This window comes from Alosa sapidissima, chromosome 4, assembly GCF_018492685.1.
Source record: "Alosa sapidissima isolate fAloSap1 chromosome 4, fAloSap1.pri, whole genome shotgun sequence".
Taxonomy (NCBI): Eukaryota; Metazoa; Chordata; class Actinopteri; order Clupeiformes; family Clupeidae; genus Alosa; species Alosa sapidissima.
This window is the reverse complement of record NC_055960.1, coordinates 6,702,501-6,712,500: the sequence shown is the minus strand read 5'-3', so window position 1 is coordinate 6,712,500 and position 10,000 is coordinate 6,702,501. Positions and strand designations below refer to the sequence as shown.

At 45.0% G+C, this 10,000-nt stretch overlaps 1 protein-coding gene across 3 annotated transcripts in view; it reads left to right on the top strand.

Moving 5' to 3' along the window:
* cacna2d2a (calcium channel, voltage-dependent, alpha 2/delta subunit 2a) overlaps window positions 1–10,000 on the top strand; it is a 213,579-nt gene that overhangs the window by 86,678 nt on the left and 116,901 nt on the right. The gene's annotated exons all lie outside the window — the stretch shown is intronic.

The following is a 10,000-nucleotide window of genomic DNA, read 5'->3' as shown; positions in this document are numbered from 1 at the left end:
GTGTCCTCCGGTGGAATAGAGTTAGGTTAGAATTCAGCTTGACAGTGGCGAGTTGAAATGGAGTGTGCCGTGCGCCTCTGAAAGCCAAACAGAAGAGGCAAATTAGACGTCTGTGCCTCGAGCCTTTCGCTTGAGTGTACGCTTGTTACAGACAAAAAAAACACCCCTTCCCTCGCCAAACAGCCAAGTGCTGAATAAGGCGCTCCCCTGAATTTCTCTCTTCCATTAGCTACTGCTGTTGTAATTCAAACAGCATGTACATTCACAAGGCTCATGGCCACAGGAAGGGGAGTGCAAATGAAGACACCCACATTCAGTGTTGCACATTTCTGAAAGCGCACTAGGAGCTTGAGACAAGGCTCGGATATCTTTATCCCAGCGAAATTTCATCTAGGACCACAGCCACTTAGTAACTGCATACTGAACACATGACACTGTCATGACAAATGAACCCTAACGCTAATCCTAATCCTAACCTTAACCTTAACCCTATCCCTAACCCTAACCCTAACTCTAACTCTAACCCTAAACCTAACTCTAACTTTCCTAACCTTAACTTATTATGACAAAATCGAATATCACTTAATAACAGAAGCGTTATGTCATGACACGTTCATATGTCGATATTGTCAGATAAAGTGTAACCGCATATTCTTACTGCTTCATACAAGACCAATTCAGTTACATCACATAGTATGTTCCATTCCTATTTGTGGACAAACCACACACACAAGGTCATGGTATTTATTTATACATTCAGAACAGCCTGGAAGTACTCCAGCCAGCTGATTTGACAAACCATGAACTTGAATTGTGAGTGACAGTCACACTACAGAACAGCTCATTTGATTTTATTGGTTTCAAAAGACAATATTAAAATGTTGGCATGACTCTTAATTTGTTGACTTGTCTTGTCTAGCTTGAGAAGCTATCATCACTTAACAATGGGACTGGTTGTGGATGCCAGCTAAAAATGACTCTTGAAATGTGATTTGGAAAAAAAACTCATACCATTGATATCTATTAAAATGGAAATTCACAATTGTTATGAACTTCAACTTGGCATACCGTAGTGTGTTGCCAGACTCATTCTGGAATATTTTGCCATGCATAACCTCAACAGCTGTGTGAAACACTTAGTGCCTTACAAACACAACACTGGTCCCCAGAGGTTACCTACTCACATTACTCTCCTGAACATCAGTGACGTCGGTTTAGATTTACCATTCATAGAAATCAATAGAAACTCTATAGAAATCAATAGAAACTCTATAGAAATCAATAGAAACTCTATAGAAATCAATAGAAACTCAATAGAAATCAATAGAAACTCAAAACCGCTATCTGTAAATGCGATGCACCCCACATTCCACCCTCCATACCTGTGGGTCCACCTCCATTCCTCCTCCCCTGTTTCCTCGTTCCCTTGCCAACCCCACCCCCCCCCCCCCCCCTCCCCCACACACAACCCCTTTCCTCCCCACCGCTGCACTCCTCTCCTCTCCCCTCCTCCTGTCATATCTGTCACAGTGGCTTCTCTCTCCCCGTCGCTCTGGGCTTCCAATTTCATTTGGTTTCAATCTGCTGTAATTGCTTTGAGAGGCGGCTGGGTCTGCATATTTGCTTAGAGATCTCTCCAACCCCCCCCCCCCCCCCCCCCCCCTTCCCTCCTGCTCTACACCGGCTCTCTCCACACACTCTCACTCCCTCCCTCTCTCTCTCTCTCTCTCTCTTACACACACACACACACACACACACACACACACACATACAGTACACACACACATGCACTCATCCTTTGCTGGAAGAACAAGTGTATCTGCAAGTGTGTGTGTGTGTGTGTGTGTGTGTTTGTGTGTGTGAATGTTCAAGTCGCCATCAACGAGCTGCCGACACAGACTCCCTAGTCAAACAGCTATTGTCACACACACACACACTCACTTGTCAGAACACTCACATCCTTTTTTCAGACATGCACACAAGTATACGCACACACACACACACACATATGCGCCACACACACACACACACACACACACACACACACACACACACACACACACACACACACACACACATATTCTTTAATATCGGCACATGCACACACTCACGCATTCTCACACATAATGACTCTGTCATCTGGTATGGCTCTCTCTTCTCCTGAATATGAGAGAGGGTGAGGAGAGGGGGGAAAAAAGGTGACGGCAACACTTCATGACCTTTAGTTTGTCGTGTAGCCATTTCGTTATTCTATCAGAAGCTACACGCCGCATGATTGAAGTAAAGGGCACCGTGTGGGCGGCAAAAAAATAAACAGTTTGCCCTTGAGCTGCAGATGGAGGTGAGGGACAGGGGTGGGGGGGGGAGGGAGAGATGGAGGGAGTTGATGGACTGCGATAACATTGCAGTGTCTGTGTATAAAAGCGCACCATTGCCTGTCATCTCTGCTTCTCTCTCTCTCTCTCTCTCTCTCTCTCTCTCTCCGTCGCCGTCTCTCCCTCAGTTAAATTCTCTATCTGTCGCCTATTTCTGTCCCTTTGAGTTTCCATTTCTAGGTGTGTGTTTTGGTGCCGTGTGTGTGTGTGTGTGTGTGTGTTTGTGTGTGTGTCTGTTTTTGCTTTCAAAGGACGGATTTGTGTAGATGACAGACTTGTGTATGTTCCAAACCAGAGTGAGAGCATGACTGCTCTCACAGACATAACACAGCGCCAGGTTAGCATTGATGAAATAGCCACAGATCTGTATGTGTGTGTGTGTTTGTGTTTATGTTTGTGTTTCTTTTACAAACAAACCAACTGCAAGCATCTCCTGGGAGCTTCAGCTTGTATGAACATGTAGTCTTTCTACTTTACCGTGTGTGTGTGTAGAGACAGACAGACAGACAAGAACTGAGAGTATGGGCGGGATGTCATGTCTGGTTTGGGCTGAGGTAACGTTAGCTCAGGTCACATGAGTCTGTCTGGCAGTGGTGAATGGCTCAGAGTGTCACTCTGCATCTGCATGGGAGAGCTGATCCTCATTTTGTCATACTAGGGATGTACGTAGGAGATAGCTTAAGCCTACATCATGTCACAGAATTCCATCACTTCCTCCATAGATATAGAGTGGTGGGGGAGAAAACACATTTTACTTTAATACAACAGCTTCGAGGTGATTTTCATGGTAAACTAACTTGTAATAAGGAGAATGACATGCCTTCCCAGTCGTACCCTACCCATCCACCACCAGCCATGCAACTTCACTCACCCCTGACGCGGAGAACCACAAAAGACCTGAAAACATACCTGTATAAGAGAGCCTTTAGTTAATTAATCTTATCTTGTAGACTACTTTTTCAGATTATTCTACATCTGCTGCCATTGGAGCTGCAGCCAGCCATAAGCAGATGGGCTCCCCCTATTAAGTCAGGTTCTGCTCAAGGTTTCTTTCTGGAATATGGGAGCTTTTCCTGGCCACAGTTGCCATATGGCATGCTTGTGGGGGTAAAGGGTTAAAGCTGCCAGTCTTAAACGTCTGTGTAAGTTAAATTATTACTAAGAACATACTAAAGCTAGCTGATAGAGTCCACATCAACGGGGCCTAAGCATCTGTTAGCCTAAGCATTTGTTAGAAAAGCCTTTATCATAATCATAAACGGCCACAGCAACGAAGAGGAATGACTGATTCTTCTCTATAATTGTGTTAAAGTTAATTTCTATATTTCTGATATGTTGCTGATTGGATCATAAACGGCCACAGCAATGAAGAGAAGTGACTGATAATGACTGACTGACTCTATTATTGTGTTACTCCAAATGTAAAGCACTTTGAGCTGTATTCTGTGTATGAAAGGTGCTATACAAATAAAGCTTATTATTATAAAGCTTATTAAATTGCTTCATGGCAGTTGTGCAATAGCCAACTATTTGTATGAAATTGTGTAATATGACATTGTTCTTCAGAGATTATCTTGGCAAGTTTGTAAACAAATCCACATGTACCATGTCCAGGGGGATGGGTGCAAGCCATGAGTAGTATTTACAACACTTATATAAAGTACAACTGTAGAAGGAGCACAATAGTAAATACGCCCTGTATTGGGCGTTGGATACCTTTTAAGTCACATTTCACAATTAGCCCCAACCTGTAGCGTAAAGTAAACAATTTAGTTTATACTGTAAGCCATGAAAAGTCATGAAAATTTAATTCAAGGTTTTGACATTTTGTCAGTGAAAATGGGTGGTATCCCTGATTGCTGTAACTTGCCTGTTAGATGAATAATGATATGGTAAATAAATACACATAGAAAATAGAAATAATGGAAGTTAATCCAGACGTTACAGTTAAAATGTATGCTCTTCTGCAGTATTGCAGAATAATACAAAAATGAGTGTTGTAAATTTTATTTATGAAGTGTGTTGTAAATCCACATTAAATACATTGTATGTGTTCTTTTATCAAGCTGTCAAGAGGATCTTGTGCTTTAGTTCTGCACAATCAGTATTTTGACACTTGTTTGCAATTTATTGGTAAACGAAAGTATAGCAATGCATGGCTCTGTAAACAAAATGTCAACCATTGACCTGCAATACAAGCATGTTGGTTCAATTCCTGTCATTTTGTGGATTTAGGGTTGACTTGTGGTTTGCAGTCGTATTGCATTTGGGTTCTGTTTGCATGAGACTGACATCACATTACATGTAGGTTGCTTTGATCCAAACCTGTGTTAGATAAATGCTATTTTCACCTGCCTAAGCCAAAGGCTCCCAGGAATACAGGGAAGGCTTAGTCTGGTACATGGCCTTTGAGGTCACAAGTGCTAGTGCAAAACAAAAGCTCCCCCCAAACACAAAACCACACACTGAGCTTCAATATGGTACTGTGTGCATTTGGGCAGATGTGTTTGTGCTGTGTGTGTGTGTGTGTTTGTGTGTGTGTGTGGCTGTGGCTGCATGTGTTTTCGTGCGTGTGCATTTGAGCGCTAAGGAATTTTCGAGTTTGTTTTCATGCTATCGAACTTGCCATTGTCTCAGTTGGCATTTTGCCTAATTAATTTAGAGACAAAAAGACTTAGCCTATTCAGACCATTAAGACGTCATTAGAATTGCCTCAGTCCAGTCTCTCAGGGTTTAGCTTAAATGGCTTATGACTCTTATGGCCACATTGAAGTCAAATGGCAGATGCTTAATGCTCTTAGAGTACGGCAGCAGGGGCACCTCCACCCCCAAAAAAATACAGCTTCGAGGGTATTTTTCGAGGTGACAAAAAAAAAAAAAAAAGAACGGTGGCACATAGAGGTGAGGTGTTTCAAGCTTTTTAAAAGTTCTGGGATGAGGGAGATTTCACCCCCCGGAACACACCATTTTAACGCAATTTGGTTGGGACAGAAATAGCCTACCTGGCTCACATGACGTGAACATTGCTTTAAATGCATTATCGCTTCACTATCCAACACACGAACAAGGGAAAGAAAAGAAAAGAAAAGCCTAGAGAAAAGACAGCTATGGTCACCTAACAATAAAGATTTGCTTACACTGCTGTTTGGTTGTCCCAAACTTTGAGATGATTCATAGCCTACTCTACGCATTAACTGAATCTTATCAATCTTGTAACCCGAACTGCGATGTTCCAAACAAAGTGACTGTAGGATGCAATGCCTAATCTCACTGCCTTCAGCATAACTGCTAAGAACAGTGCGCCTTTTACTGTTCAACACCTGCAAAATATTAAGCTGCTGTTTTCTTTTCATGATGAGCACTAGGCTTGAATGATTTATGACTGAATGGAACATTGTGTTTTTAAGCGCCAGAACTGCTTATCATGTCGTGACAAAGTTTAAACCAATCATCATCTTCTAATGTTGGCTATCCTTATGTTGAGATGTCCATTATCTTTGCCCTAAACACACTGTACAGTAGGCTACCATTTGTGCGCGAAGCATGTTTCAATTAAGACAGTACACAAGCTATTTTTATTGTTGTAATATTGAATGATTTAAAATGGAAATCGTGACTTCCCTAGTACTGGGGTGTCTGGACACTCGATAAACGCAGCAGTAATGCAACTTTCCCTCTTATTTCACATAATATTGTTTATTTTAAATTTTTTTGTAATGTATTCTATGAACCTATGAGTTTTTGATTCCACTGTGTTTTACTGTTATCCGTGTTCAGTAAGGGCCTGTTGATTGGGGAAAATTGGGACTTTTTTGATTGGTTAGCAGTGTAGACAGACCAAACTGTTTTTTTTGTTTTCTGGCTTGAGGAGACTGCTCTGTGAAGGTTATTGATTGGCTGATGAGGTGGCAGTGGGCAGAGCCTGTGGGTACGTAAGCTGTTGATTGGAAAGGAGAGTGTTTCTGGTGTCGGTAAACCACTCATCTGTTGATCTGTGTGATCGGGGAGAGCCACCGGAAAAAAAGCTGATCATGCTGGGGCGAGTCGCCACGGAGACGGAGGGGTGTGGGGGGGGGAGCTCTGCGCCTTGGTCTCCGTGGAAACAGCGGCAATTCTTCCCAAAGTGGTAAATGAGGGGAGAGAGAGAGAGAGCCAGAGGACAAGCAGGAGAAACTCTGATGGAGGACTGGAGGAAAGGAAGGATTAGAGGAAAACAAGGACAGGGATTATCTCTCTCCTCTTCTCTTTCTTGTCACCCTCACGCTGTCTATCTCTCTCTCTCTCCCTCCCTCTCTCTCTACCTCTCTCTCTCTCTCTCCCTCTCTCTCTCCGTCTCTCTCTACAAGTAACAATAGCCCCACACTGCAGGCCACCACCCCCTAGTTCACCCACACACATACACTCATGCCCGTACACACACACACACACACACACACACACACACACACACACACACACACACACACACACTAGTTACAGGGATGGAAAGACACACAGGCAGGAGTGATGAAAGAGGAAAGGAGAGGGAGAGACAGAAAACAAAGGAAGACATGATGAGAAACACAACGTGTATGGGTGGAAAAGTGAAGGACGAACGACAGAGAGAGAAAGAGAGAGAGAGTGCGCAGGAGCGCGGGAGTTGGCTAGAAGACGTTTGAAATTCTGGAGCCGAAGAGTCTCTCCTTCTGTTATTGTGGCTTGGTTCTGATTCAGTGACTCCAGTGATTGGCCTTAATCCCAGCTGAGCACAGGGTGGAGGGGGTTTGGGGGGCTCGTCAGAGCCCCCGCCTGGACACACTGCACCTGCACACCGCCTCCTGCTGGCCAGTGCTCAGTACTGCACGCGCGACATCTTTAGATGGCTTCAGCCCAGCAGCAGATCCACAGGCTGTCATTCACACTGTCTCTTCAGTCTATGCGAGTTGTCACAGAGATCTGAAATGAGTAATTAGCCACTGGGACACTGAGATCAATCTGTTAAAATGTTGTTAAAAGTGTGAACTTGCTCCTGCATGTGATTCCTAGTTCTAGTTGCCCAGGCCTTGTTTTGACTGAATGCCCCGTGGGGGACGGATGGGGGCTCTAACACCTGTGGTCAGGCGAAGGTAGCCACTGAAGGTCACCGGTGACAACACCTCACTCACAACGTTTGCCTTAAATATGGATATTCCTGGATTTTCACACTTGCAGCGTGACACAGGGGCCGAGGTGACCGGAGGGTGGGAAATGGGGAGAGATACGGGGGGGGGGTGCCACACACATCCTCCAGCCTCTGGCTTAACCCCAAAGAGCCCAAAACCATGGTGGGAACAGCAAAAAAAAACCTTAAGTGCTGTTCCTCATGCCATGCGCGCCGAGAGCCACCTCACCACCAGCAGCAGCTGCAGCTGCTCCCACCTTCCTTCTCTGGCTCATCGCCTGCAGCCACCTCCCAGCATCGCCTCAGTCTGCACGCCCATGAAAGCCACGCGCACCACAGTGCTGTCAGACAGCAGAGCAGCGGTGGAGGGAGGGAGGGAGGGAGGGAGAGAGGGATGGAGGGATGGAGGGAAAGAGATGGAGAGAGGGAGTAAGAGTGTGTGGAGAGAGGGAGTAAGAGTGTGTGGAGAGAGGGAGTAAGAGTGTGTGGAGAGAGGGTTTGAGCCAGTGTAGAGCAGCTATGAAAAAGCAGCTGTGTAGTTTGAAATACATGACAGCAGCCTGAGTGAAGTGTGCTCAGGTCTGTTATGTCTGCATGAATTGAGGATCGGTGGCTTCGACGTAGAGCTCCACACTTTTTTGTGGATTCAAAGGGGCTGTGGCCTAGCTAATTCAGGCCTCTGACAGTACATGTGTCTCAGTAATATCTGAGTGGTTATTCTTCAATTACTCCCAACTCTGAGGATAAGTCAAACTCTCTTGGAGGCTTCCCAAAGAACATATTTTCCGATATTCAAATTGGAATGTGCTTTATTGTCATGACTAATCAGACATTGTAATACCAAAAGCAGTCATACTGTAGGAGCAGTGAAACATGAATAAAACAAGAAAAGGAAAAGAAGAAAAAATATTCTTTCCCTTCATCTGCTGTCCATCTGTTATCATTTTCATTGGTGTATCTGTCTTCCTGGTCTCTTTCTAAGCCCCTTTCACCTGCTCCCTCACAGTCTCACTTTCTATCACTGCTTTAAACACACACACACACACACACACACACACACACACACACACACACACACACACACACACACACACACACACAGGGATGTGCCTATCCCTGCATTTCCTTCTCACTTGCTGTCATTGACACACACACACACACACACACACACACACACACACACACACACACACACACACACATATTCAAAGGCACTTCTTCTCTCCCCTCACTGGCTCACTCACTCACTCACTCTGCGGCTCTGATTCATGTGTTGTCCAGGCGGCCCATCAATCTTGGGGAGAATGGTGGCGAGGAGAAGCCTGCGGAGATGCATGGCTGTTTTGGGAGCGTGGGTGGTGGTGGGGGGTGAGGAGGGGGTGGGGGTTGAGGGGTGCAGATCGATGGGACACAGTTGAGGAGTTCACCACTTACAGACAGAGGGATGGGACACACAGGGATGTGCCAACTGAAGCAAATACTACTCACCAGCCAGAGAGACACGTCACGTCTGTGGGGTTAAGCGTTGACTTGTTTATCGGTTGTTTCACAAATATGGCTCTTAGTATCTCCAAACAAATGTGAAATGATGCATAAGGACATGTCAGAAGATAATTTCTCCTGGACTATGACAATTTAAAACTCATTAAGGTGAAGTTTGAAGAATGAGTCAGAATAGAGGGGTGGGTCATTTTGTATGGCTGCTGTGGTTGGTGCTTCATGAATACATGAACAGTTGAGGCTCAGAGATTGTTAGTCAGACAAAATGTGACAGGAAAAATATCAGGCGCAGACAAGAAGTAGACGGCGAGAAAAACGGAGGGGAGGAGTGAGAGACATGGAGAGAGAGAAAAAGAAAAAATATATATGTTCCTCTCTTATTTTCATGTGTGAAGTGATGGACGCTTTGAATTAGGGCTGTCATTCTCCACCCTAACAACAAGGTTATGCGCTCGCGGCACAAAACAAAAGGCAGCCAACTTAAAACGGCACCTGCTAGTAAATGGCCTTCCTTTAATGCCAGATCTCAGTTTGTGGCCTGGGAAGCTTATCTAATGGCCCCTCATAGCGATTGTTGTCTCTCTTTAAGTGTGGGAATGATGACTGCTCCTCACTGAGGCCATAGCTCAGCTGCCTAACGAGTTCTCGGGGCTAACAGCGCAAATCCTCGGCACCTATGGCAGGCGGCGTCATTAAACAGTGACAGCAGACAGTGAATTAGGCCAGCTTTCCCGGCTTATTAGCTTTTAGACACTGAAAGAGTAATGACGACGTCTTTCTCTGTTCTCGCTGGTGAACGGGCCACAAGGTTGTGTTCTGGCGAAGACAAGATGCCTCTCTCTCTCTCTCTCCCTCTCTCTCTCTCTCGATCTCTCTCTCTCCCCGGGGTCTGTCCTTTGTCAGGCTGGAAGCAGTCACCTCTTTTTTGTGAATAACATCTAAGAATGTGTGCAGATAGTGTGTAGCTATAAGAGGCTGAGATCAT